Source organism: Halichondria panicea, chromosome 14 (assembly GCF_963675165.1).
Source record: "Halichondria panicea chromosome 14, odHalPani1.1, whole genome shotgun sequence".
NCBI classification, from domain to species: Eukaryota; Metazoa; Porifera; class Demospongiae; order Suberitida; family Halichondriidae; genus Halichondria; species Halichondria panicea.
Window position 1 is genome coordinate 2,415,679 of NC_087390.1, and position 8,482 is coordinate 2,424,160.

The window sequence follows — 8,482 nt, forward strand, 5'->3', positions numbered from 1 at the left end:
TGCACTGCCACAAAGATAAACTCAGTTTCTTTAGACCCGTGGCAGTGATAGCATGATTGTCACACACAGATGTATACCTTGTGCAGGAGAACACAGTTAATAGAGCAAAATTCGACCATTGCAGGGTAGTGCCAAATCCTCTATAAATTCACACAGCGGACCATTTTGTAGGTAGAAATAAATAATCAAATACAGTGTATTGTTGACGTGAATAGTGAGGTCAGCCACAGACAATTATATGAAAAGCCTCAGTAGTTTTCTTGCAAATAAACAGCAACCTGATTGGTTGCTGCCTGCTGTGGAGACACTATATATAGTAAGCTAGCGGACACAAAGACCACTCTAACCTCTGACCTTTCCTCTCTAAGACCTGTCCAGCAAGTCCCCTGACTGTAGAGGTACAGTACCGTTTAGCGGGTGATTTTTCAAGTCTACATGTATTAGTTTTGCAGATTTTATCCAAGCTGTAAAAACGAAAAGATTATTGTGAAACCCAAAAAATAGTCGATAATACACGTGAAAACCCACAGTGTACAAACAGTCATGCAGAAAACACACGCCTCCCTATAGCCAATTATTCTCTCACCTATCTTTTAGGTAAGAAGTACAGAGAGTGAGTAGAAACTATACATGCAGCCACTAGAGGACCCATCTTGGAGCTGTATAGTTTGGATTAAGCATTGAAGCGTATCACAATACCATACGTATCACAATCCTATAATGAAGTCCTCACAAACATTTGCAATGTGAAAAATTGCTAGGATTGGCCGAGAGAAACAGCATGGAAACAAGAAATTCGGCGAGAGTATAACTCCAATTAATCCATTCACAATAATTTTTATTATTAACCATTATTTGGTGGCAATCCTAGCACTTTGCTGGTACAGTGATGTTCTAGAGTGTATAGCTACATGCATTTTGGGGGACAATTTGTGGGACATGATTTTATTATAGACCATGCACAAGGTGTTTGAGTTTTGTCTTTTGAACGTTTATGATAATAAAATTATATATACAAAGTGAAACAGAGACAAGGCTATAAATGAACTATCTGCATGTCCAGCTAGTTTTCAGATGTAGTCTTTCTCTGCAATATTTGAACAGGCAAAATAATTATTATAGCTGAATACATTGCAAACGCACTGCCAATCCGCAGACAGATCCATCAAACATTTTTCCTGTAGAGTAGTCAAAGCATACTAAAACAGTAGGCACTCACCAAGTAAGAGAATGTGACTACAAAGACTTGGAGTGCAAATATATATACAAGGGGGGTAGACTCTACGTTTACAGGTATAATACTGAATAATTAATGTACTCGTATATTTATATTCATTATATTCGCCTGCATTGTAGGGTGCCATCAAGGACCTAACGAAGCATGCAAAGGACTACACTCAGTTTGCAATAATTACAACCATGCAACTATTATACCAGGCTGAAAATTACCAATAAAATATATTCTGGAGCGTCAAATTGCAAAATGTTTTGAAGTTGGAATTTGTTCTGAGTTACATTCACAACTACAAAAAACAAATGCTATAGTGGACGAAAGCACTCTCAAAGGAACTCCCTTGAAGTTTCCCTCAGGCTATAAAGAATCGAGTATACAATTCTGCTTGAACTCAGTAAGAAACAAATGTCACTATTGTTGTATCTGTATATAGCTATATTTCTACTGTTTCACTTACGAGTGTTGGGGAGTGATTCCTCTCCACCCACCCACACATTTTGCATCAGATGTGTTTGGAAAGTAATGTGACTTCCTGTCAATGTGTGATCAATTGCTAATAACATAATTGCTGCCTCGAGCATGCAAGCGGTGAATCTAGGCGCTTTGATTGATCAGTTACCATGCAAACAAGAAGTGAGGTTACTTTCTGAATACATCTGATGCAGGTATAATGCTTCGTTTGATACTCCTTCATGGACTCTTGCATGTACTCATTGCGTTGCAATGGTATTCTTATTGCAGCTAGCTGGGTCGATAACACAATCTAAGGCCATGCAATAGTAGTTTCTCAGGCTCTCGACTTGGAATTTGGCAGCTTTTCAGTTACGAGTCTTATGACGTGTGATCTCTTTCAATTTAAGGGCACTAAAGAAAAAAGTTATTGTTTTTAAAAAATTGGGGGCATTTAAAATGTTATGAATACCATTAGATCACTAATTTATCATTGCCTCATTTCCACTTTCTATTTTAAGAATAGTGCCAACAATGCATAGCCAAGTTTACAACCAGCTTATCTGGCCTTAGACTGGCGGCGACAGCCCCTCGTGTACCGCGAGGGACTGGCAAACTGTCTATCAGTCACTCGTCTCAGCTGCAACGAGCATTGCAGCCTATCAGATTGCTCAACGTCATATTAGCCCTGTAATTGTAACCGCACTTACACTTCAGGGGATTCAGTGCATTCCATAGTAGCTGAATCTCATAGCAAAATTTAACCACATTATCTATAACGATATTCATGTTTAGTAGTGTCATACGATCTATTACACTTCCGCTGAGACGAGTGACTGATAGGCAGTTTGCCAGTCGCTCGCGCTACACGCTCGGGCGGCTGTCACCGCCAGTCTAATCTGGCCTATCTAGCTAGCTATAGCTAGCTATAAAGGTTAATCTGTATCGAATGCTACATGAGTAGCTACATAACAAGAAGAGCTTTTACACCTCTGAGTCTCTACAACACGGACAGCTTGTAACTGATCAAGGGCTACTATACTGCTGCTTTAATTAAAGACTTCAATGAGTAGATCCATGTCTACACTAGTGTGTGTAAGCTGCCAAGAGTATGCGTTCCACGATCCCTACCAATGTGACTGTGGAGACAGACTTTGCAGCAAGTGTTACACCGGCTATGCTGAGAGGTATGAAACAGTAGAACTGCATACATTTTTAATAGTCATTGCAGATTGAGATTCTAATAAATAACTTTCATGGATGACTTTCATGTTGTTATTAATAGCTTATAATTCTGTAGCGGCCACAAGACATTTATTTGCTCGTCCTGTGATGAAGAGAACATTGTGACCAACTGTTTTCGAGACAAGGCAGTGGAGTACGAGCTTCGGAACACCACCCTCAAGTGCCTGAACCAGTCCTGTCCCTGGGAGGGGGAGAGCAGGTTCTATCAGGTTTGAGTTGATAATTATGCATCATGATGATAACTGCAACAAGCAATAATAGAGTTGTATCACAAATATACTAGCTGTCTGTCAACATGATGCCGCTTTGAACACACTATGTTATAGCTAGACATAACGTGTGTTGGTACTAGTGCTCTTAGAGGACGGCACAGAGTGTACCCTAATAATTCAACATTGTCCTACAGAAAATTATCATGACTGGGAAGGTACAATTCACGATTTGATCAGACATGACATGGTATATGCCTTTCGAAAACTGGTGAGAATTAAATTATTGTCATGCGTTCAATCAAGGAGCTGACCAACTAAAATAGCACTGATATTAGCTATCATCAGCTAGGGTTGCTCATTCTAGCTGTCATCAATGAACTGCTCTTTAGATTGTTTGTATGGGACACGTCATGCGAGTAAACAATGAATATGATTATAATTTATACTGTATCCCATACTCAACCGAAGAAGCAGAAATCACTGTATTATTTTGTTGTTCTATTTTCTGTGTAGGAGCATAATAAATCCTGTAAGTATATGGAGCAGTACAATGCCCCAACTTGATATACGGCTGTAAAGAAGAACTGATTAGGAGTCAATTACAGGACCACCTAAACAATAAATGCAACTTCAACCCGATCACTTGTCGATGGTGTGGACAACACACCCTCAATGAAGACGTAAGTTATGTGTTTCAGACACTCTTGGGCAATTTTCGTTGTTCTAATACAACAGACACTCCAGTGATTTAATATTACATTTGTTCTAAATATCCGGACAATACCTTGAAAAGTTGAGTTCCATTCATAGACGGCAAGTAAGACTTAGATAGAGTGCTGCAGTTAGATAGCTTTGAGTAGCTAGTTTTAGATAGCTAGTGCAACTATTATAATTATTCCGGACACTTCACATACTCTATAAAAATCTGTTCCAATTATACCTGGACAATTTCCAAAATAATTTTAATTTTTGCTGTCCAATAAATTAACTAATTATCCGCCCACACCCTGCCCATGTCGTGTGTTATTGCTGAGTGTAATCAGAAGCTAATTGCTTGAGCTGCACCGCGCCTGTCGTACCTCCTCTGAATACACTTTAGATATATCTACGGTACAACTATTACATGTACGTACTATTGAAATCCAAACTATGCGTCACGGTTCCCAAACACACAGATTCATGTTCAAAAAGAGTGTGAGATGGCACTAGACTACTGCCCCAATGGGTGTGGAGAGAGGTTACCTAGGAGAGAGGTGAGTCATGGATATCATGCACATTTCTATGATTTCCTGCTGATGTGACCAAATTTAATATTATTTTATTTTTATTATTAATGATCTTTACCCACTCCCTACAGATGCTCAAGCATACTAGGACAGTATGCACTCACCAAGTAAGAGAATGTGACTACAAAGACTTGGGGTGCACCTATAAGGTATATGTTCGCACATATGTACAGTAATTTTTCATATTCACTAAGCTTTATGTATTTTGTAATTACTCGTACAATTATATGCTCTTATTCATCTGTAGGGTGGTACCATCAAAGATAGAGTGCTGCAGTTAGATAGCTTTGAGTAGCTAGTTTAAGATAGCTAGTGCAACTATTATAATTATTCCGGACACTTCACATACTCTATAAAAATCTGTAGTCACGACTACAACCAGTAACAGATGCTGTGGTTAAAGCTGAGTCAGCAATTATCCAACTACAAGATGGACTCAGGAGGTATCTCTGCTATTGCAAACACTTCAAGCTGCCAGTTATGATGGAACATTCATTTAGATCCCCGAAGTATTCGAGATATACCGGAACTAGATCATGATACCGAAACACCCGACTTGAACTCTGAACAATCACCACCACCACCAACTGGCTCGACACTAGCAACTCCAAGTGTTCGTCGGTCAGCTCGAGCGACAACCGCTCCAGACTACCTTGTGGACCATTACTAGAAGAAGAAACGAAGCTAGAACTGGGAAAACTGTATCTTTGTCTGTCTGTCTGTCTGTCTGTCTGTCTGTGTAGACTGCTACAGCTGCTCAAGGATCAATAAAGTGCATTGAGAGCTGAGTGGCCACTCCTGAGAACTGTTTCACTCGAGTCTGGAGCACACACTGACTTTGAGGATAAGAGATGGTGTACGGAGGTGAGCTAAAATTACCGGAAATATAGAGTTGTAGGACATGTTTTTAGTGTGAGGGAAAATTATATTGGGTTACTTGTAGAAATTGAACTAGGCCTGTTCACCGTTACAGTTGCGTTAATATACCGTATAGCAGGTATTTTGAGGGTATAAATGTTCGTGGTTTTCGCTGTTAAACCATACCGCGAACATTTATACCCACACATTTCATATTGCATGCTGTAAAATTCCATTCTGCGAAAAAATTTCTTCCGCAAAATTTATACCCTCCGCTATACCGGTAAATGCTCGTTCTGATCTAGCACATATTTATATAGAGCGATTCATGACCGTAACATGCATCACATGAATTATAACTCTATATATAGAGTTCCGATGGGATTTCCCGGGCGGAAGTAGTAGGCTAACCATAGCAAAAAAAACAAGCGCATGATCTCGATCTCCGTGGAGAGTTTTAGAAGCAATTACCGTATAGCGGGTATATTTCGAGGGTATAAATTTTCGCGGATGGACCATTACAAAGGATTTCGCGGATTTTATTTTTGTGGTCTGAGTACTAGCCTTTTGGCGCATGCGCACATCAACATGCAGCTGTACACCTCCACACCGTTAGCCTCGAATCCATAATACTGAACACGCCTACTATTCATAAATGTTCGTGGGTATAAATTTTCGCGGTACAGGCTCAATCCGCGAAAACCGCGAACATTTATACCCTCGAAATATACCCGCTATACGGTATTGCCGGTGGCCTCTCCTGAAACTTGACCTCAACCTAATTCCTATTTTCAGAGCCACGAGGGGGGTTGCAAGTTTGAGGTGGTGAAGTGTCCGAACAGTGGTTGCTCGGTTATCTTGCCTCGAGAGCAAGTGGAGACCATAGACAGCAGTGCTACTACCAGTAAGTGTCGTGTCATTTGTGTGGGATTTCAATGGCCAAAGGTAATATACAGGTGCATGCATTAGTACTAGTAGTGGACTTAAATTAACACTATATTGAATTTGGGTTAATTTGTGTGGAAAATGTATTGATACTAATGTGTGTGTTAAGTAAAGAAACATACAGGAACTTATGGTACAGATAGCTCTATTAGTAACAATTGACATTAGCACAGAAACTCTTTTGGCCTTTGACTGTGACATCACATGCAATTACTGTATAGTAGGTCTGCATGGTGCATTCCCTGGTTCTTTCCCTTGTAAATTATTACAAAATACTAGAGGATTTCAGGTGTGTTGACTGCTACAATGCCCGCATGCACACTGTGTGTTTCCTAGTGGTCATGACTTGAATGTGCAAAATAATAGGATTGTAAGCGTTGATTGTTCCTTCTGTAAGTGCTCGTTCATAATTATAACAATTAATAGCTGAATACAACAAATTTCATTCCCCTGCCTATACTTTCTCGTCTACAGGATACTTGATTTCTCTAGCAAACTCAATTTCATGATAATCAATGCCTTTTATTTGGTGGATTTTAGCTAATAATAATTATTCCTTCAGGGTACTTCCAAGCAACAGCAGGAACACGATTCCAAGAGTGGTTTTATCTAAGATATGTGAGCAAGACTGTTGATGAGCTCAAGAACACCAGTGCCCTACTCGCTCGCAGTGTGCCTCAATCAACCACTGAGAAACTTGCTACTGAGAGGGACAAAGCTTTAATTAAGCCAAGCGATGGCAGATATAACACTATTACATAAGTTAGAGGCAGCTGTCTTTCATCTGCAAGAACCCACTAATGAAATGGGTGTAGCGTTGCAAACCGTACAAGGTACAACCTACGATGGAATTATAAGATTCCTGAATTATTACGATGGAATTAGCTATAGGGTTAGGATTTAAGAGAATGCTGAGAAGTAAGCTCTACTGGTGCTGCCAATGTTTACAACACACACTTGCATTCTCTTTGGCCACAAGCTTAGGAAACCGACAATAGAAACACTCTACATATATGGAATGCTTTTATCACATGCGTATATATAGATGCCCTAAAGCTGCATAACCACAGAGTGAAATCAATACCTATACTCAAATCCTATACCAGTAATTATAAGTTGATACGTATCACCTCTATTCTATTTCCTAGGCGTGTGACATACCTAACCAAAACATCACTGCCCCTTCCCACACACACAGGAGTTGGTTAACTTGCTACTAACTGGGGTGGCATGCAGTGTCTAACGTCTTTGACAGGGAGGTGGACCTGGGCAACAAAGGAGGTTAGGGAGTAGGTCAGAGTTAATTGGGTGCCAACTGATCTGCAAGTATTAATTGATTATTGATTGAACTGCTACAATCTAGACCATTAACTTTGTTAGTGGTTCCTTTGGAATGGCACATTTATTTGGTAACCATGTTATATATACGGTTTTCTGTTCTATACCGGTGAGTTAACCACTCTCTGAGCTCTAAGTTTAACGAAAATAGTGAGTTCTCTTTTGATGATTCCATGGTTGAAACCCAATGTATATTCTATGTATCAATTGGTATGTGGCCATGCAGAAGACGCCTATCAATAATAATTTAATTTTTGTCTATATTACAATTGAGAAGGATACAGGACTCCTATCATTTACTCACGACACCCACCCTCCCCCTACAGGTTGGGAGTAACTACAAGGACCCTGTTTACCCTATATGGGTGATCTGCAGCGAGAGCCACTTCTCAGTGCTGTTCTCTCATCAAAGATCGCTGCTTGAGAATCTGTAAGTTTTGAAGTCCTCTGTAACTTTTGTATTTATGGTAAAAGCTATGGAAATGTGCTTATATAGAAGAATTGGTGAAAGTATTCAAAATATGTGTATAGTAAATTGTTCGACCGTACTGTTTTTGTCTATTGTATATATAGTTGTAAGTAGTACAATGGTTCAATCATTCCTAACAATTTAGACCACCGCCTTGGACCACTCATCAATCCCAGCCCACTCTCAATACAACCTCACATTTGACACTGATTCTCCCTAGCCGGGGCCGCTGCCCCCTATCACGCCCTAATACATGTGCCCTTAATGTGCTTCCCACCCTCCCCCTACAGGTTGGGAGTAACTACAAAAACCCTGTCTATCCTATATTACTTTTTTTTGAACTTGTATTGATTCGTGCACGCATGTACCTCCTCTGCATAAAGTGAATGCCATTCCAACAGTGGACCTGGTATCCGCCGAGGCACAACACCTGTGCCCCTAATCA